Raw genomic sequence first — 22,898 nt, 5'->3', positions numbered from 1 at the left:
GATGTAAACGTGTGTACTCCATAGACATTCTCCTCTCAGTGTTAGCAATTTCATTAGTGACCATATTGAAGGCATTGTCCAGCATACTTTCAAATGACGGTGGGAGGACAGAAGGTCCCACAGATGGCTTTATGGTAGTGTTAGGATTTTGTTTCCCCATTCTCAATATATATCAGGGCTCACCTTAATTAGCAGCTTAGAGGGATGTCCCGCCCGACCACTGTTGACCTCTGAGGGCCTTAGAGGGCCCGCCCTTTGCCCGGGCTTAGCCCGGCGCTTCCTGCGCACCTCCTCGCTGGACGAGCTACCGCCCGCTGATTTAAGTACCTCCAGGCGCGGGACAGCTCGTCAGTGGGAGCTTCACCAGGTCACCAGGAAATGCTGGGAGATGTAGTCCCGGCCGGCGGAGCCAAGCCCGGCCGGTCGGTAAATTGAGGGGGGAAGTAGGTGGAAAGTGTGCTCAGCGGAGCCCAAGCCCGGCCGCACACAAAAGCCCCCAACAGCAGCACAATGTATAGTTTGCTTGGTACTATTTTTAATATTTCGTTTCATGCTCATAATGTTAATATTTTCACATAATGCCTGTTAGAAATGGGGGTCTCTAGTGTGCAGATGTAGGTACCTTTGTCCAAATAGGGACCCTTGCTTCTAGTCAGGGTAAGGGGGATTAACACTTTGATAATCCCTGCTCACCTCTTGGGTAGCTTGGCACGAGCAGACAGACTTATCTCAAAGGCAATGTGTACAGTATTTATATTCAAAACACACAGTAATACAGTAATAACACCACAAATGGACACCACATAAGTTTAGAAAAATTCAAAATATCTTTATCTAAGCTCAACAAGACCAAACAAAAAAACAAATCCAACATACATGTAATAACAATATGACTTTTAAAAGGTTTCAAGTAACTGGGTCCATAGAAAACTATGGATGTGTGATTCTACATAAAGTACCTGTAGATGAGTCAAAATTCACAAGGCCAAAAAGCCACAGAGATGGGAAGCATCGAAAATAAAGAGATGCGTCGGTTCCTGAGTACTTGGGGAGGTTATGTGACAGTTCTGCTGCACGCCGGAGAAGTGATGCGTCGATTCCGGACTGTAGGGGAAAGTGATGCCTCGACTCCAAGGCGATTCTGGTCCACGGGTGATGCATCAGGAAAGATTGCCACACAGGTGTGATAAGTGGAAATCCGGGATGTATTGGCGATGGATGCTGCTTTGACAAGCAGCACTGCATCAGTTTCTTCAGCCATGAGCCCACGATGAGTTGGTTGTTGCAGCCGCGACATGCTCTGTGTCGGTTCTGCAGTGGCAATGCATGGAGATTCTTCTCGCACATCGGTGCTGTGTCAGGGAAAACAGCTGCAAGAAGAGCGATGCATCAGTTTCTTCAGTTCTTCAGGTTTCTTCCAGCTCCCAACAACAGGAACAACCTCCAGAAGCCCAGAACTGGAACAGGCACCTCCTGGCAGGTCAGAACTCTCAGTAGCAGAGTTCACGGGAGCTGGGGGTGAAGGATTTGCGTCCCTGAGACTTTAGAACAGGAGGTGAGAACACACAGGCCCTTGGAGATTCTTCTTCAAGCAGGTTCACAGCAAAGTTCCAGTCTTTGTCCTTTTCTTGGCAGAAACAACTTGGGGAGGTTATGTGACAGTTCTGCTGCACGCCGGAGAAGTGATGCGTCGATTCCGGACTGTAGGGGAAAGTGATGCCTCGACTCCAAGGCGATTCTGGTCCACGGGTGATGCATCAGGAAAAATTGCCACACAGGTGTGATAAGTGGAAATCCGGGATGTATTGGCGATGGATGCAGCTTTGACAAGCAGCACTGCATCAGTTTCTTCAGCCATGAGCCCACGATGAGTTGGTTGTTGCAGCCGCGACATGCTCTGTGTCGGTTCTGCAGTGGCAATGCATGGAGATTCTTCTCGCACATCGGTGCTGTGTCAGGGAAAAAAGCTGCAAGAAGAGCGATGCATCAGTTTCTTCAGTTCTTCAGGTTTCTTCCAGCTCCCAACAACAGGAACAACCTCCAGATGCCCAGAACTGGAATAGGCACCTCCTGGCAGGTCAGAACTCTCAGTAGCAGAGTTCACGGGAGCTGGGGGTGAAGGATTTGCATCCCTGAGACTTTAGAACAGGAGGTCAGAACACACAGGCCCTTAGAGATTCTTCTTCAAGCAGGTTCACAGCAAAGTTCCAGTCTTTGTCCTTTTCTTGGCAGAAACAGCAACTGCAGGCCAACCCCACACAATAGACAGCAAAGGGGTAGTACTCCTCATCACAGCTCTTCAGCTCTTCTCCTTGTCAAAATGTAATCTTGAGTCCAGAAGTGAGATAAAGTTCTGGAGTTAAATGTCTACTACTTATACCCCATTTTGTCTTTGTTCTCTTTGTTCAAGGGTCTCTGAACCCAGTCCTAACCAGTTCTGTCCTCACTGGTGCAGTATGACCACAGAGGTTGGAGACAACATTGTGCAAGTGAGACTGGCTTATTCAGGTGCAAGTAAATCTCCTCCCACTACTCTAAATGCAGCCAAGCCCCATTCAGCTCAGCTCTGATTCATCCAGGAAGGGCCAGACACACATCAACCCCCCCAGTGGCTGTCTACAATAAATGCACATCCTCAGCCCCTGTCACTCCAATACCAGACAGTCAATCCACAAACACGCAGAGGCACACAGAATGGTTAAACAAGAAAATGCCTACTTTCTAAAAGTGGCATTTTCAAACATAAAATTTAAAAAACATCTTTTGTAAAAGATGTGTTATTAAATTCTGAGTTTGGAGAGCCTAAACTTTATTTCTCTATCTTGTCCCAATGGAAATGTATGCTTGTAAGATGTTACAAAGTATCTCCCATTCTATCCTACGGGACAGATAGCTTTTTAATAGTGAAAAATGAAATTGGCAGTATTTCACTATCCGGACAAGTCACACTCCCCCGTACATGTCCTGCCTTTCCCATACACTGAACCCTGCCTAGGGGGTTACCTTGGGCCTACCATAGGGGTGCCTTACATATAAGAAAAGGGAAGGTTAGGGCCTGGCAAGTGGGTGCACTTGCCAGGTCGACATGGCAGTTTAGGACTGCGCACAGACACTACAGTGGCAGGTCTGAGATACATTTTCAGGGCTACTCATGTGGGTGGCACAATCAGTGCTGCAGGCCCACTAGTAGCATTTGATTTACAGGCCCTGGCAAACTTAGTGCTCTTTACTAGGGACTTACCAGTAAATCAAATATGCCAATCAGGGAGAACCAATTGTAATCAGAATTTACACAGGGAGCACTTGCACTTTGACACTGATCAGCAGTTGCAAAGTGCCCAAAGCTTCTAAGCCAGCAAAAACGAAATCCAGCACAGCATAAAAAATACATGGTTTTCCCGGACATACGTAGAGACAAAATGTCCGGGAAAACCATGTCACAGATGCCAAGTCTAACAATGCCAGACCTCCAGGTTTACTTTCTTTATTCAAGAGCATCCCATAAGCTATTGTATTTTCCCAGTGCAAGAGCTGATCTCTGTTGTTGTTGTAATAATGCTTTACCTGTTCTAATATTGGACTATGTTGTAAGACTTACACAGCCTGTCACAATTTTATGTTTATACAAGAATCTGCTGCTGCTTAAAAGGTGTGTTGATTCTGTCTGATTGTAGCTAATCCTTTTAAGATCACTAGGGTAATATAAGTATTTCTCCTAGCCCAAGCGAGGAAAATAGAGAACAGCCTCGGGATGTAAACGTGTTCAGTTTGGAACAACTATTTGTGTAATGGATAAAGAAGTAAAATATGGTTGGCTGAAAACCTTGGGGTCACCGCTTGGGGAAACATGGTGACCGCTAGTTAGAGCCAGTCGCGGGCTCTCTCTCCTACTCACGGCAATGTTGAGCGGTTACTCACCCACACGGATGCGGTAATGTGAAGCCTTGACTTTCTGCTCCTCGGTTTATAGTTCCGTTCTGCATTTTCCGTTTTTTCCTCTCCTTGGCTTGTTTCTCTGTGGTCTCTGGTGGTCTGGAGATAACGGCAGCAATTACAATGGTGGGGCTGCTGCAAGGCAGTGTGTGGGCGGAGGCTGCGGCGCGGCTCTGCAGAGGCCGGCGCACCACAGCAAGAATTGACTTCCGGGGGAGCGGGAGCCGCAGAGCAGCTGTGTGTACTCCGGTCCGCAAGCCCTCAACCAAGTTTTCTTTGGCAGCCACACCAGAGCAGCGTGTGGGGCGAAAGTGGAAGATGCTGCGCAGAGCCCCCCAACAACCCCGATATGAAGGAGGAGGAAGGGGAATTGGGCGTTTAAAGACCAGGCAACTCCGGGGGGTCTCCTAATTTAGAAGATTTGCGGCCCATAAGGAAAAAGGATCTGATTGAGGCATCCACTGGGGGACTGAACAGGTATACCCTAAGAAGTAGGGACATCTCAGGTAAAAGTCAGCTGCCCACTGGAGCTCTCCTATAGGAAGACTCCCTGTTAACACCACAAAAAAATCCATAAAAAATCCCTGATATCCGGCTATCTCATACTCGTCCTATGCCCTTGCTAATAACAAAAGCACCAGCAGAAAAAACACCTCCGTCTACTGGCAGAAGGCCGACTAGTAGCAAACATGAAAGCATTTGAATCACACCCTGATTGCGCTCCTACTTCAAAGTCCAAGCTCAGTCTATTCAGCCTACTCAACCAATCTCCATTCCTATGGCCGCTACTGCTGCTTGTCCTACTTCCTTGCATACTCCTGGGCAAATAAAAGTTATAGACAGTCTCATGCCCAGTGAGGTTGGGAGCAATACATTGCTCATTGAAAACAGGTTTACTTCATTGGCAGCAACAGAAGAGGACAACATACGAATCCAGCGTAACCCTAGGTCTGAGAGCACTCACGAGCCAGATTCTCGGACAGAGAGAAGGGTCTAGTGCAACAGCCATAGCGACCAGCCTGGGGGAGCAATCTTTCACAGAGGGTCTTCTCTTCTGGCCACCCTGTTAACGGTGATAAGAGAAAAGTTTGCAGTCTCCGAACTTAATCAACAAAAGATCCAGGGGGCTTGTGAAGTATTAGAAGGCAAGATAAAAAATATTGTGGCAAGAGTTGGAGCAATGGAGATAGCTTTTGAAGATCTCTCAAAACAAGTGGACACTAATAAACTGTAGATCACCAAGTTAAAGGATAGTGACAGAGAATTTTGGGATAAACTAGAAACTTTGGAAAGCAGTGCCAGAAGAAATAACATTAGGATCTTGAATTTCCCAGAAGATCTCGAGGGAGGGGATATAAGAAGTTTTGTCATCATTCTTCTTGGAGACATAGAGAAGCAGACCTTGGAAGACGGTATCCAGAGAGTACACCGAGACCTGTTCTCTAAGAGATCAGGGAAGAAAAACTCGAGAAGTATCCTGGTAGATTTCAAGACATACTCAATTAAAGAGAAAATCCTTGCCGGGGTGCTCAAAGTAGGAACGTATAAGAAAGGAGAGTGGTCCTTACGCATCAGGTCAGACATATCACGTGCCACACAAGATAGGTAATGGGAGCTTGGGAAGTTTATACAAGATCTGAGGGGGTTGGGTGCCACTGCCAACCTCCTGTTCCCTGCCTCCCTAAAGGTGATGTGGAACAAAAGAATGTATAACTTCAGGGTCCCCTCCAAAGTCAGCTCCCTGATCAAACAGATTAAAGCACATCCAAAAGACAAGATCTAATTTTTGTAGTGATGTAGTGAGAGGGCCTGAAATGGAGGTACCCTTCGTTATACCTCTAGTCTTTTGGGAGGGTTCCCTGGGGTGGGGGGCTTGGGGGGAAGGGTTGGGGGACAGAAGCAAAAAGAAAACACAAAAAATGAATACAATTGATATTTGCACTGGGTGGGGGAGCATGTGGGATAAAAGAAAAAAAAATCCTCATTTATTAATAAGACTCAACCATGCTTAAGGGGTTTGTATCAACCCGCTACTCTTCTAAACACATGTAGTACTCTTGGGCTTTTCAGGTCATTACATATTCACTATACCTCCCATGACACATCTAGATAGGCCAAAGAAGCTAAAAATCTTATCATGGAATGTAAATGGTCCTAGGGTGCCTTTCAAAAGAAGGAAAATCCTAGAGTACTTTAAACTTTCTGATAGCGAGGTTCCTGGTACAAGAGTCGCATCTGCGTAAGGAGGAGTGGGTAGAGATACTTAAAAAGCAGAAATGGGTAGAGCACTGTGTTTTGACCACCCAGACGTGTTCAGTGAAAGGAGTTGCCCTTATCTTAAAAAAATCCATAAAAGCCATACTTGGAGATTGTGTTGTCGATCGGCTCGGTAGGTGGGCATTAGCCAGTGCCAAAATCAACAGTTCTTGGTAGACCTGTGTGGGCTATTACGGTCCCAATTTAGATGACCTGGTACCACTACCCACCTTACTCCTTCAGTTGGTCGACATTAAGATCCTATTATATTGGGTGGAGATTTTAATTTTAATGTAGTCTTGGACCCAATACAGGACTCAGCATTGGCCGCAACCCATAATATGAGAGTCACCCTAAAACAGTTAATGACAGATATGGGTCTCTTAGATATCTGGAGAGTGATGGGAAGCAAGGCTGGGACATCATGGGGTAACTTTACATACCACAACAAAAAATGTGGCCACCGCTCTAGGATCTATTTCTTTTTAGTGGACTCCTTTATTAGTAAGAACACGACGATGATCAGCCATGCCCCTGAACATCTGTTTGACCATTCTGCTATTATCCTGAAGGTCACTCTTGTGAATAGACCCTTTTCTCGCAGGTGGACCCTAAATGACTCTTTACTTCTGGAACCATCTGTAATTGATAAGCTGAAAACTTCCACTAAGGAGTTATTTTTTATTTAATATAGATTCAGCCTCCCCACATATTGTATGGGATACATACAAGGCTTTCCTAAGAGATTCCTTAACCTCTTCTGTGCCCATGATGAGATAGTCTCGTCATGGAGCACGGTTGCGCTGTGCCCATGACGAGACTATCTCGTCATGAACCCCACCCACTAATACAACGCCCGGCACAGGAGGGGGAAAGGGCGTGGCACTGAAGGGGTTAACTGCCCTGTCTACTGCACAGAACAAGAAAATCAGAGAAGAAATAAGAACAATTGAAGCTGCAATACTTACTAACCAGTTAGCGTTAGAACAAACATTTAATAGTCCCAATGCGATACAAAAACTACATTTGGAAAAAATAGAGCTTGCCGATTATCTTGAAGCAATAGTTAGGAGAAAATGGGAAGCCAGCAAACTATTCCATCATGAATATGGGAGGGCTGTGGCAAATTACTTGCATGAAAAGTCAAAGCTGATCAGTTCAAGAATATGATAAAAGATCTCAGATGTCCAAACTCCGGTAATATAATCTCTGAGGATATTGGGATTGAGAATGCTTTTGCCCAGTTCTTCCACGGTCTCTATACAGAGGATCAAGCAGTAAGTGAAGAACTCATGGAGGAGTTTCTTTGAGATCTAGAACTCCCGATGCTTCAGAGCCCAGAAAAAGACAATCTAAACTGCCCTATTGGTCTGGAGGAAATTCTCAATAGCATCAGCACCTTAAAAAAGGGAAAGCCACGGGTCCTGACTCCATCCCTAATGAAATCTATATTACTCTAAAATAAGAACTCGCTCCAATATTGCTTCAACTGTTTAACTCTGCCTTCATACTTGGCCAGGACCTCCATCCATCTTGGGACGAAGCCAGCATAACCATCCTTCTGAAACAGAATAAGAACCCGAGATCCTGTGAGACTTATAGGCCTATTTCCCTTCTTAATAGTGATCATAAAATATACACCAAGATTCTAACTCAACGTCTGGATAAGGTGCCAGGATCACTAATTCATCCGGACCAAAAAGGCTTTATGAAGGGGAGGCAACTCCACGAGTTAACATATGATTTGACTGGTGCGATTGACATGGCAAGAGAATATGGGACCCCATTGGCTGTAATGACGTTTGACGTTGCGAAGGCCTCCAATAGGGTTAGCTGACCTTTTCTATACAAAATGATCCAACACTTTAACCTAGGCGAGGCATTATTGGCAACGGTCAGGACCCTATATAAAAATCCATCGGCTAGGGTTCTGGTCAATGGAAACCTCACTAAGCCAACAAAAATCCGTAGGGGGACTAGACAGGGATACCCTCTCCCCCTTACTTTTTAACCTCTACATCTAACCACTGGCATGCAAATTAAGGGCATGTCATAATATTCATCCTTTCATTTGTAATGGTTGGGCGAAAAAGTAGGGCTATATGCAGACGATCTTATGATTTTAACAAGGGGTCTACAGCACTCACTGCCTGCGATTTGGGAGCAGCTGGAATGTTTCTGGAGGGTATCTGGATATTCCGCTAAGCAACATAAAACCAAGCTGATGCAATGGAACACCTCCTATAGGAAGCAGGAGATAAGATATTTGGGAGTCCAAATAGTGCACAATATAGAGAAGATAGACAAGGTGAATTTTGATAAAGTGACTACGGGAGTTAAATCACAGCTACGATCATTGGGGGCTCTCCCACTTTCCTTCTAGGGTAGATCAAACCTCCTGAAATTGTCAATCCTCCCAAAGTTCACCTTCCTGTTCAATACTATTCCGCTAGAATTTAAGAAAACCTGGTTTAAGAAAGTGCAGGGGGAGTTCTCTAGTTTTATTTGGGGAAATAAAAGACCTAGACTCTCCATGAAGAAGTTTAGAAGAAAGAAAGACCACGGGGGGATTGCCAGCCCAGATCTCTACCAATTCTACTGCACTTTCCATTTGAATAATTTTCATCAGTTGTTGATGGAAAGCTCCTGTCTGTCTCCGCTTTTTAGTGCCCTTATGGTGAACTCCTTGCACCAAACAGATTTCTTCCTTCTGAAGTTTGGTCACCCCAAATTCTTTAAGAAGGTGAGGCTAAAGGTCCTTTTAGCGGCCTCTAAGGTTTGGTATCAGGTGAGATTGGCTTTACAAATACCGTACTATTGTGACGTAGCACCTATCTTGGACTCCTCAGCTACACCGGTTTGTTTACTGGATGCACTTGTAGTCCCGGTATGGGACTTTGTCATTCTCAGGTGGGGGCAGCTCATTGTGGATACTAAACTTATCTCATGGCAACACCTTTCAGAGATCACTAAAAACTTGGTCTCCAAATTTAAATACTATCAACTTTTAAGCTGGGCTAAAACGCTGGGGGATGAGGGCAAAGGGAACATGGATTTGACGACCAAGATCTGCCTACGCCCCACATCATGAAAAGAAGTTGCAGAGTGATATTGGATGCTAATTCAAAATGGAGAAGAGATGCAAAACCCATTCACCGAGATTTGGAGAAGGGAACTGCCAGGCGAAGACCTTGAATCCTTAGGGCAAGTATCTTTGTCTCATTTGTGGTCATATGTGAAATCTGCCCCATTAAGGAGAAACCTTCTTTTTACAGTCCACAAGGCATACTGGACGTCAAAGAAACTATCGAAGCTGGGGAGTCGAGTAACAAAGAAGTGCCAGAAATGTGGAGAAAACAACGCAAACAAGGCCCACATGTTCTGGCGGTGTCCATCAATACAGCTTTTCTGGCAGAAAGTGGGTAAGATCATCTCAGTTATTATGGGCCAGGAGATTAAGATGAGCTTAGCGCTTGTGATTTTTGGAGTAGTCCCCGGTGGGGCAGCAATTCGGGGCCTTTTTAAAACCCATAAAGCCCTTATCTTTGTCTTGATCCTTCTTGCACAAAGGGAGTTGTGTGTTAAGTGGATTCTCTCTTGTCCCCCTAATGAGAAGGAATGGATTCTTTCTATACAAAGAGTTCTGTATCTTAACCGGACTAACATACTTGTCAAGAAAATGGAATTTTGGGATCTTTGGGATACCTGGTTTAAGCTTTACTTCTCAAGCCTATCTCAGAGAGCATGGAATCCGCCCAACTCACCCTCCGTATCAGGTTCCCTTAGAGTGGTTCCCTTTTTCCCCGTCTATTCTCACCTTTTCCCTTTCCCCTCTTTTGTTTATTCTTTATTTCTATATGATGCATGTTTAAGCATCACTTCAAACTAATGGTCCAATTATTAACTGTATTCTACACAGGTTGCTCTAGTGGCCGGGTCACTTTTCCTCAGCACGTGTCTTCAGAGGAGTCAGTGCCACCATCCATCCAAGAGGCATAATTTTCTTCTGGCCCCAGGAATTTTTCTATTCTCCCTCCTTTGTGAAAGACCGGGTGCCTCATTGCCTCTCTCTGGTTTGGTTTGGCTTTGGTTTCCTGAACCCAGAGCAAAATACATAAATGAGGACTAAAAAATAAAATAAAAAAACAAAGAAAATACACTATAATGGCTAGCCTTTTGACTGCTGCCTGCATAGCCAAAAGAAAAGAAAATTCAAGTTTATTGATTTCAACCTCGACTGAGATCAACAATTCAAAACAGGAAAATATTTCCTTAACAACATTCCATACCTCCTCACTGATAAGAATTTTAAAAAGTTTCAGATAAGATTTGAAAAACTTAAAAACATAAAAGCATGCATACTCATTTGTAGGAGACATTATCAAATTGATAAATTCATCAACTCTTGTTATATTAAATTTGAAATTTAAAGGAAATCGATAACAACTGTGTGCTGCTGCCAGTGCAAGGCATACATAAAGTGCATGTCTTAAACCTTGAATCACTCCCAAATCAGATAGACCAGCCTCATTTTTACAGCTGAACCAATTAATTTTATAAGCATTCAGTGGTTAAACAAACAAACTGAATATTAGTATAAGTTATCTAACAATGTAGTCTAATATAAATAATAAATACTTCTGTAGTTGCTTGTAGTCAACAATATCTGGGAAAGATGTGTAAAGTTTTAAATTCATTCAATAAGTATATCATAAGAATAACTTAATCTTGAGTTAATTTTTTAGTAAAGTCTTATTTGTAAAGAAGTGTCTGATTGCAAGCATTCGATCCTGCAGTCCAATTTTTCTAAAACAGACTTAGGTTTTTCAGTAAAAGTATAATTTGGCTTACGTGCTGTGAATTATTCCTGCTTCAATAGGTCTCAGAGGGCACCTTCTGATACACGGAGTAAACTTTAGCCCAGCAAAATATGTTTACCATTGCAATGGCAAAATAGTTGGTAAATGCAAGTTACAAATGCAGCACCTGGACAGGAATCACTTAGCTTACTGTTATTCATTTTCAGAGGCCTTTCCTATATGTCAACAATGTCCATTTACCAATAGTAGTGTACTCAAATGCATATATAGGTGTCAGTGGGATTTTAATCCTGTGAAAAGCTCCTAGGTGATATCACTGCCAGGGACTTTACCTCCAAAACCTCAAAGGGGAGCCCCACCTGTGTTGCCACAACACGCCTGGTCTTCCTCCTTTGTTCTGTGGGCCTGGACTAACCCAACCCTGGCACAGTGTGACAGCTAATTAACAGATCAAGATTTTTATTCCCACCTCTTCCTTCTCAGGGTCTCAGTAAAACACAGTTAATTACTCCTTTTGTGTGGGGATGCCTTTGTTTCTTCTGTTGGGTAGCAGAGTAATTACCTTGTCCCAGCAGGGTTACAAAAGACTTGGAATCTGACACTGAACTGAGAAATATGATAATTTTGGATGACCCATAAGGTGCACAAATATTCTCTTGGGACATGCTTATTGAAACTTGCCATACATCTTTTACCCCCATTTGATACCTTACTGGAATTTGTAGGCTTAGGGGAAGCAAAACTGCTCTTTAAGACATATTGCTTCTATTTGTATAATATAGTGACACTGCATACAAACCAATTAACCCTACTGGCCTTACATATTAGTGCCCACTAATATTATAAGGCCTAGCCTAGGTCAACCTGTAACCTTGCTGAGCACCCTCTACGCCAGCTCCCTGTGCATAGTTATCAGGCTCTGCATCAACAATAGTCTTGCATTCGTAGCCCTTCCACATGTTCAAACGCGTATGCATATGTGTTCATTCGAGCCCACTGCCTCTTACCTTAGCTGTGCCAGAGCACCCTTATTTTAAAAGGTTGCCACTGGCAGTAAACACGCAGTGCATTTACCATGTGATTACCGAGGGTGAGACTCAACTAGTGAGACTCCTCCACACTAAAATGTTAGAAAACCGGGTGATTAAAAAGCAAAAAATCCAGGCAGATTAAATGGGCAAAACCAATTTTGCTACATGGTGTAATATGCCTGCTATTCAAACCTGTGAGGACTCTATAGCATATGTGCCCATAAAATGTGTTTAACTTCATACTGCCTCAGATAGCAAGATGAGAGTTATTATTTTTTTTAACTAGTTTATTCTAAGGAGATTATCATTCGAATATATGATTGTGATTCCACTAGTAAGGGGCAGGATGGAACAAAGAAAGGTAGTGAAAAGTAAATGAGTAGATAAATACAATGGGAAGTGCCAACTGCTTCCATCACCTTTTGATTTTAGGGCATTTTTTTAAAAGGTTGTGCAGAAAAATGCATGATTGTCATACCATTTTTTGAAAATTGTCTTCAGGTAAGGGAACCTGCTTCACTTCTTAAAAGAGTCAGGCTTGTTTGTTACACCATATATCATGCGTGTCCATTCAGACTGTATAGCTTTTAGCTCATTTATGTGATCTTTGTGTTATAAAATGCAAACTTTGACCCCATTTTCTTAAAACATAGTTGAGAGGCGAACCCCCAAACTCGGTTTAGGAAATTGTGCATTCCTGTTTCACTCATTAGCATGAATTCGGGTCATGTATTACCACACATCACTTCCAATAATCAGCCACCTGTGGTTTGGTATATGCAATGGTTTTTATTAACTAGGCATATATAGTAATACATTTGAAAATTGAATTTGGCTCTTCTTGATTAGATATGTAGGGGATTATTATGTTATATGAGCAAGCCAAATAATGTTCAAAGCTAAAAGTGAAAGCACTTCACACACACCCTGGATGCCCCCAACTGAACAACTTGCCTGAGGGGTACTGAGAACACTGAAGACTTTGAGCATTGATAGTGCAAGCAATGGGTAGCATTGCCAGTAGTGGTGGAAGTAGGTGGTGCAGGGGCTGGAAATTTACTGTCCCGATAATGGAAGTGGGCCATGTCAATTGTGGCAGTGGGTGTCAGCCTGCTATGACCAATGTTTTGCTCCAGAACTATTTTTTTCAAATTAAGCATTTGCACAAACAGGATAGAGGTATAAACTCGGCAGACTTCCAATTCTACGCCTGATTTAGAATTTGACGGATGGTAATCCATCTGTCAGGGCGGTAGAGGACATTACCTCTGACATTCTGGAAGATTACCAGCCATCAAATTTAGATATGAGTACTGGTCCAGTGGTCATCTCTATACCTTGAAGGAAACCACCATCACTGTGGTTCCAGTGAAGGTATAAAAGGTTTTGTGGGCTGCCACCATCAGTTTTGACAGCCGACCACCAAACATTGAACATTTTGTCTGTTTTTTTAAAAACAAACTCCCTCAAAAAATGAATGAACCCTACACCTTGAAAGTTTTCTCCGAGGGAGTGGTGTTCATTGTAGATCTTCCCACGATTTTTTGACAAGCAGAAAAAAGGACCTTACACCATCCACCCTAAATATAGCGGGAGTTATAATGTCCTTACTCCAACGGCCTCTACTCCATCAGGCCACCGGAGAAGGATCTCCATTGAGGGAGCCAACAGGAGCTCTATCAATGAAAACCTAACACTCCGCCCATCTCTGAATAATATAGGTGGACTGAGAGTTTGGCAGACAGGACACTCTGTCACATTTGCAGCAGAGAACCCTTTCTGCAAAGCTCTAAATCTTATCCTTTGTGTTCACTTAATATTTCAATATGAATCTGCAGAACCTAGGATTCAAATCAGCATCTTAAAAGACCAACATTGACTTAAAGAAACTGCTTTTCCCATGGATGTGATAGAAATTCTGCACACATAAGCTATTATTCGCTTTTTTGTAATTAGTTACAAATGACCAAGTAATCTGGAATTTCATTTAAACAAAATATCCAGTTACAGTTACAAGGAGTGGGATGCAAATAAACAAGTTAGTATTTTAAAAAATGCATATAATTTTCTGAAATATTGCCTTTTAAACTGGATATTATTTGATCAGAGGTTTCATTTGTATTTTATCTTTTGGTGCTGTTAACGAGGGCAATGACACTTTTGTGTCCTTATCCCTGGCAACAGCTTCTCTTTTGTCTGCACACAATATCATTTCCTGTGACATTGCACCAGGGCAATTCCATGCTGCATGCATTTGAACCAAAAGCAATTAAGTCAAATGTCCAAAAATGGATGTCATTTCAAACGCTTGTTCAAAGACCTTTACTTTGAGCCTGCGTGACTTTGCTCCAAGCTGGAACACTCTTCTAATATTACAAGATTTCTTTCTGATATGTAATGCAAAGACTTTGGCAGTGCTCACCCGGAGACTTGTCTGTCATTCCACTTAGGAGTGTATGATTAAGAAGTTCAAAGGATAAAGTTTAATCTTTCTTCTAATCTTCATTGAGAAATGGGTAAATGATTTCTAGTGATTAAAATGTTCAAGTTTACATACCCTGCCTGTTGTATTCTGTTATTTAGTTTTAAGTAAGTATGATGCATTAGTGTTCTGTATTAGAGTGTTCTTGACAGATGATGTAAGGTGTTCCTTTGAGAGTCAGTGGATGGCTGGCTGGAAAGAGAGCATCACCTGCAGTCGTTTGCTACTTAATTAAATACTTAAACCAAGTGAAGACTACGTCTGTACTGTACAAAACTGCCTTATAGGATAAATAATAGTGTTCCGGCATAGATAATAATTCGATTGCAGGGATACTATTAAGAATGGCTAAAGTTACAAGTTTTACCTGTTACCAGTGATTTGGATCCATCCACCCTGCCCTGGTGAGATTCTAAACATGTTACTGACTCTTTAAGTTTTTAAAGACTGAAAAATGAATAGGAAGGTGGCTTTTTTCCCCCAGAAGACAGTCCAATATTTATTGCTACAGTTGAAAAAAGGATAAAGAGGGGAATCATGGATGGAATGGGCACGGTGTTGAAACTTGTCTTTGTCCACCTTGGAATGCTTTTGGTGGTTGGTGAGACTTTACAGGAAACTCCTATAGACATGATCTAACATGCATGCGAAAATTCACAATGGCTGCTATATTTAGTACATTTAAGGTAGCAGCTTTTAAAGCACTTCAGTACTTACAACCATTATCTGAAAGACAGATATTCATGTGCTTCATAAGAACAGAATTTCCTTTATTTGTTGCAGAATACACTAACCCAAAGGCTGTATAATCCCCACACGTCAATACATTTTGGTCACCCCTGTGTGTACAAACTTTTTTAAATTTATGCCTAACAAATTGGCAACAGTAGACATTATAATTTTGGTAACACCGCTTTTTGATTGTCAGAATCATGAGGGTCTGAGACGAAGTGTGGGATATGAGATGTTACAAATACAGCTCTCCAGATATTAGATTAACCCAATCATTTACATTACAGAATAAATGATTTTACAATTACCCAGGCATTTTTCATAAAAATGACTTGTTCTCATCCAGAACTTCATACTGCAGTTTTGCTGTTTCTGAGCTCTGTGAAAACAGGTATTAATATTACTCAACCAAATGCTAATCAAGTTACTATCCTCAGAGGGATGGAAAGGTGAGGAAGCAAAATACACCGGGTGTGAACCACTTATTTGAACATTGGACTGTTGAGAGCGCCTCTGAAGACAATGGAGTGGCTCTGGTCTTTTAATGACTCATATAAGCTTTCTGCTCCAACATTCCAATGTTTGTCTTTATGTTACTGCCATTTAAACTTAGAGCATTCTACCGTTAGTGGGTTGAATGCTCTAATAGCCTTGTAACCCTTCTACCTCAGGCTATACCGGTTGGTAAAGGCCCTCTCCCATGTTATAGGCCCTCGCCTGCGTCTTGTCTCTAATACTCAGGTTCAGGGCCTTTAACAACCTGTATAACCCTCAACAGTGGGATATAGGGCTGGATTGGCTGGTTGTCAGCTGATAAACATCGGGGCAAGACAAATGTAAACTTTGGATATTGTTGGGTGTTACAGTATTTGATATGAATGAATATACATTTTATATGTATATATACTGCATATAAAGTTGTTTTGATATAATTGCTTTAAAACCTTTTTTGTTTCTTCTGCCTGAGTAGTTTCACTCTAATTGTTGTTACTCTCAACCATTATAAACAGATTAGTGTATTATGTTTATGAACATTTGTAGGCTAATGTGAGTTACTAACCTGGTGGATAGTAACATTACAGGGCCTTAGAGTATTTATCTTTATGCCCTTAAGCCCCACATTGCTTTGTACTAGACCACATCAGGATTCAACCTTACATTCTACAGGGCACAGCATATTGGCAACCAGAATTTACCTCACTGAGCCATCTTACGCTTCATTTTCTTGCTGCCAACAGCTTCTTCATTCTCCCACTCACAAACTACCATCACCACCGAAAAAGTCATTTTGTATTATCCACCACTCACAAACCTCTGTCACCTCTCTGCCAACAGAATGGGGCAAATAACATGCCACCCAGATTCAGCGTTCTGTAGCAAGAGAATGGCTCTAAGTGATCTGAAATATGTTTGTGCTTGTCAGTGGAAAGGGTATTATTTTTCTTCAAGTACTGAATCTCTCCAAATATTTCAAAATCAACTTGAATATTGATTGGAAATCAATAACAATACTGCCTGGTTATTAGCCTACTTTCGGCACACATAAAGTGCATCAATAGTTCGAAGAAAACAAGTAAAGTGTATCAATAAAAAGAAGACAAAGGATACATAGATAGATAGACAGACAGACAGACAGACAGACAGACAGACAGACAGACAGACAGACAGACAGACAGACAGACAGACAGATAGACAGACAGATAGATAGATAGATAGATAGATAGATAGATAGATAGATAGATAGATAGATAGATAGATAGATAGATAGATAGATAGATAGATAGATAGATAGATAGATAGATAGATAGATAGATAGATAGATAGATAGATAGATAGATAGATAGATAGACGTACGAACAAGCAGGATGTAAGGGGGAGGATCCGGGGGTATGGCTCGGGTTACGGCACTTACCTGTGATTAGGGGAACACCAACACCCAACACTTTTCCAAGCGAGAGACGAACAACCGGAAACAAAGTATAGGGTGGTCAGCCACACCTACCTCTTGTGTCTTCCCACAGCGAGGCAAGAGGGCAGAGAAAGGCGGAGCTGACCCCTGAACTAGTGGTTTACAACCATTGAAAAGGGAAATTGACCAGGGAGGAGTGTCTTGGACCGGAGGAGGAGTCGGGAGTCAAGCGGAGAGACGAGCGGACCGGAGAAGCGAAAAGAGGAACGAAGTCGGAGGGGAACAAGCCGAAGACGGGAACAGAACAGAAACGGAGGAACCAGAAGACTGCTGAAGCGAAGAGTGGTGGTGTCCACCGGAGGAGGCTGTGGAGCGGCCGCAACTCAGGAGAGTTGTGGCGGGGCTGGTGAGTGACGGGGTTCAAGGGGAAGTGCGGGTGGATATTCAGGAGGAGGTAGGAGGGTAGCCAACGGTTGCGGGGAGGGTAGAAGGGGGTTCTTGTTTTAATAACTGGCACAAACTCTTTTTTTCTGATACAGATATCCCTGCACGTTCTCTGCCTTAATTGAGTTTGTTTTCTATACCCCCCCCCTCACGCGGTACTTAGACCAGTTTTCCCAGCTTCCTGGATTGTGTTAAAGGCGACGCATTGGTCTGACAGGAACCAACTCACCACCTCTGAAAATCTGAGAAAACACTTGGGTGAATACATTACTTTCTAAAACGTAATAGCAAGCACGTAATAACACTGGTGACGGTGAAGGTGACGGGTAAAATAACTCCTGCCTAGTGTAAACGATTCTATCACTGACGGCCACCATTTTTTCCTCTCCCTCTATGAGCCTCCGGGAGGAATCAACCACGACGGACGAACCAAGGCAGACACCGTTGAGCACCAGTTCAGGGGAGGAAGAAGAGCAGATGCTTTCCAATTCCCCAATTAGGACCGAAGACTTGATACCACCAGGAGGAAGAGAGACCATCCCTGTAGTAAAACCTAACAGTGTCCTTCCTGACAATAAAACTCTATCACTTGGAAAGTATATTCAGCCTCCGCGTCTGTATATCTGACCTGCCCTCCCACACAGAGGGATGGATGGATGGACAGATGGACATGTAGCACCTATATGCAAAGAGTTTTAGAGACTGCTCATATGTATAAACAATTATCGATCGGACAGACCCCCATGTGACCTAATATTATTGCCCTCAACGATTGAGCCCTCCTCCCCTTCCCTCTCCCCACGCCTCCTACTATGATGTTGAAGGGGCAATTGCCCGCCACCGACCATGATCGGTCAAACCCACTCTTTCCTGTCTGGACCATATCTGACACCCAGCTCAATGGTCATATCACCCTTGCTAATGCTCCAACCTTGATAACCAAAGGTCAAGGAACTCCGCTAGTCTCATTTGATCAACTCCCTCATCAGGAACCACTCTCCATTACCTTGGACCCCAAGGGCTTATGCCGAGGCCCCCTTTCTCTGCTCCCTTTCCAACACACCCTTTACCCCTTTCAGACTTGGTTACGCTCCTGGATGACATAATTCTCCAGCTGCACCTCCTCACTACTGAATTACATGACCTGAAAGCCCTCTCAAATGATATTTTCCCGCGATCAGCTCCTTCCTCACCTCTGTGAGCCTACCCAGAGCCTCCCCTAGTGCAAGTGAACGCATGGGCCAGTTCTTAGCCCCCCGTCCTGCAAACCATTCCCTTAGCTAATGAACCCTCCCGCCCCAAAAGATTTGAGATTTACCTGTCATTCAGTGATCTCAATGACCTTCCCAACTTTTACTCTTCTAGGTTCAATTCCAACATGATCCCACTGAACCAAATACAAACTATCCATTCTAATCCGTACAGAGAACCTTCCCACAATCTTAAAATCATCAATAAAGACAACCTCAAGAGAGTGAACATCACCCAGTCTTCTTCCCACATTAATCCACCATGACTTAAATGTGCACTCCTCAATTGCAGGTCAGCCAGTAAACATGCCTCCGATATCTTCAACCTCATCCAACACAATGATGTAGACATTATCGTCCTCACTGAAACTTGGCTAAATCCTGCCTCCACTCCTATTCTAGACCTACTAGTACCTCCTACTCAGGACATAATTAGGCTAGACAGAGCATGGAAGCTGGGGGGTGGGGGGTGGCCTAGCGTGTATTCATAGGAACACACTCTCGATTTCTCACTTGGAGTCCTCTTCACCCTCCTCCTGTGAATAACTTTGTCTCAACATCTCAAGTAAAAACCTGCCTATTTGAAAACTTCATACTTTTTATCACCCCCCTGGGGGACAATTTCCCCTTCATCGAACAACTAATGGAAGTCATCTCTGGCAATGTTGACTCAGCCATGTCCCAAATCTTCCTGGGTGATTTCAGTCTTCACTGGACAAATCCCAATGACCACGCTGTAACTTGCCTTAAAGCATTTTTAAATGATCACAAACTGTTTCAGCACTGTGATCAACCAACTCACATTAAAGAAGAAACGCTAGACCTCATTATCTCGAAAGGGCAGACTATTACATTGGATACCATTGCCACTTGCGATTGGTCCGACCACCACTGCATCCTATTTTATATTAACAGGGAGATTCCTTTGAGGAAGGATCAACCAATGAAATCAAAGATCTGGAAAAGGTACCTCAGATCAATAAACTCAGCTGAACTAGCAGCCCACTGTAAATCTGCCCTCTCCTCCCATGCTGACTTCACTGAGGTTCAGTTAGTCACTGACTCCTACAACTTGACCATCTCCAACATCATGGACGACATGGCACTGCTCCAACAAAAAAATGTTTCAACAAAAATATCCAAACCATGGTACAACGACAATTTAAACTCTGAGCGCAGCTACCTTAGGGCAGCTGAACGTTCCTGGAGATCCAAACCCTCCATGGAACAACTGAAACTACTCAGAGATCTTAGAAGCTTTCACAGCAAACAAATCAAGAGCGCTAAGGCAGACTACTTCAGACACCAACTTGATCAAGCTGCAAACCGCCCCAAGAAACTTTTTGAGTTAGTCAAACAGCAATCAGTGGTAGGTCCAAACCACTCTGACTCCGAAGGCACCCCACCTTCTTGCGATGCTCTTGCTGCCTTCTTCACCGAGAAATCAAGACTCATCACCATTGAACTTGCCTCTAAGAAGGCTCTACTGCCATTCCCCGGGTCCGCACCACCTCTTGACCTCTCAGAAAAGTGCAAACCTATCAGCCTTAACACTAAGAACAATGCGTCATGGGGCACCTTTACCCCATTCCATGAAAAAGACATCAACAAAATTCTTCAGAACATCAATTCATCTAACCACTTCAGTGACCCGCTGCCACCGGCCATCTTCAAAGAAATTAAGAATGTACTCATCCCCACCTGGACAAGGACTGTAAACGCCTCTCTATCACAAGGCACAATGCCAGACTGCCTAAAAGCAGCTCAGGTGTCACCTATACTAAAAAAAACGAACGCAGATAAAACTGCCCTCAATAATTTCCGCCCTTTCTCCAACATCTCCACAAGAGCTAAACTACTTGAAAAATGCGTACAATCGCAACTCTGTGCTCACATAGAGAATTTCCAACTCCTAGACCAACATCAGTCCGGGTTTCGGAAGGGGCACAGTCCTGAATCGGCTCTCACGCACGTTATGGATGACATGTTAAAAATGCTGGACCAAAATGAGTCCTCCCTCCTAATCCTCCTTGACCTTTCATCCGCATTCGCCATGGTTAATCACGACAACGTCCTATCCATTTTGAAGAACAGAATGGGTTTCTCGGGTCGGGTGTTACAATGGTTCTCGTCCATCCTTCACCACAGATCGCGAAGAATCAAGGCAAACCACTCCCTCTCCCAGCCCTCTCCAGTACTCATGGGTGTCCCCCAAGGGTCCGCCTTATCTCCTATCCTCTTCAACATTTTCTTGGAACCACTAGCTAATTCTCTAAACTCCATGAACACTCTCTTTCATATGTACGATGACGACACACAACTTTATTTGATAATCTCATCCTCTGACTACATCATCTCACTCAACACCATCCTAAATTGTACGCAAAATTGGTTAACGGAGAACCATCTACTGCTCAACCCCTCCAAAATGGAATTCCTTTTCACCCCCCCCCCCGAACCACATCCCCATGCTAGACCTTTGTCTGAAGCACCTCACTGCCTTCTACTGCACCCCTCTCATCATAGACTCAGTCAATTCTCTTGGAATCACCCTTGACAAGCACCTGAATATGAAAAATCATATCAGTAAAGTGTGTAAGGGAGCTAACCACTTGATGAGGACTCTTAGAAATACCAAGCCATTACTTCCTCAAAAGGACTTCAAACAGGTGGTAAAAGCATTGGTCCTGCCGAGGCTAGACTACTGCAGCGCTACGCTCTGTGGTCTTCCCAAATACACCCTGGCTCCACTAAGGGCATCACTGAACACTGCGGCCAGACTGGTCACAGGTACCAAACGAAATGAGCACATATCCCCAATCCTTAAATCTCTCAAATGGTTGCCCTACAAAGCTCGAATTCAGTTAATGATTGCCGTTCCGGCGCACAAAAGCCCTGCACTTCAAAACCCCCAGGTACCTAGCACAAAAGCTTGAACTATCCTGTGGTGGGAGAGCCTCAGGAAGCGCTATCACTCTCCTTCTGAAACCACCCATCCTTAGGAAAAAGAGAACCTGTCTCTGAGACTTCTCCGGCGCTGCCCCAAGGATATGGAGCTCTCTTCCTCCGGAAGTAAGCAGAATTTCATCAACGATTGCTTTCAAACTGGAAGCCAAAAGATTCCCAATGAACAAGTTTTTACCTTAACTGGGTTAGGATCATTTTTTTGAAATCATTGATCCTACAACTATTGTACCTTCAGGTACCATCATGTGATGTTGCTCCTCTGAACCGTATTATGTGCCCTCCTTCGTAGCCTGCTATCTTCCTGTTTTTGGTATTACTCTCCTGGATTCAATTGTCTGGGAATCATGCTATTATTCCTGTTGGGTATTCCTATTTGATGTCGATATTGGATCTATGATCTTCTTTTCCTCATTATGTGCCCCCTCGTAGCCTGCTTTATACCTGTTTTTTGTACTACTCTCCTTGATTCATCTGTCTGTGAAATATGCTATTATTCTTGTGGTGTATTCTTACTTGATGTCGTTATTAGATTTACGTCATGCTTTCCATCCTTTGTAAAGTGCTCTGCTATCCGTCGGGATCTTGTTCGTGCTATATAAAACTTTATACATAAATAAATAAAATAATATAAATTATGAAAAAACAGAAATGTGGTTATACTTTGATGACATCTCTTGTGCAAAGTCTACAATTGGGAATTTTTTGGGACATTAAATGAATACATATAGCCTCCATGTGTGGAATGCCTCAAGGATGCAGATGTGGGATCCTGTTTTCAGTGTTCCCTCAGTTAAATACCCCAAATAAATGTATAGATCCTCACAGAAATGAAGTATTCAGGCTGCTTTTGCTTGAAATAGAATAACATCACATATATTTTCAATGTCAAGAAGTCACTCAGCCCATTTGATCAAGGAAGCTACTGTGTGAAATTCTGATGTAGTTCTCCACAAATGACCTTTATCAAAGTACGTTTGAGGTATCCATACATCCTTATATATTAGTGTGTCCATTGCTAGAGTGCCATGGAGTCTGAAAGGAAGAGCTGTCATTTCTTGTCTTTTCATTGATAAG

The sequence above is a fragment of the Triturus cristatus genome, chromosome 12 (assembly GCF_964204655.1).
Source record: "Triturus cristatus chromosome 12, aTriCri1.1, whole genome shotgun sequence".
In the NCBI taxonomy this organism is placed as follows: domain Eukaryota; kingdom Metazoa; phylum Chordata; class Amphibia; order Caudata; family Salamandridae; genus Triturus; species Triturus cristatus.
This window is presented reverse-complemented; position numbering follows the sequence as displayed.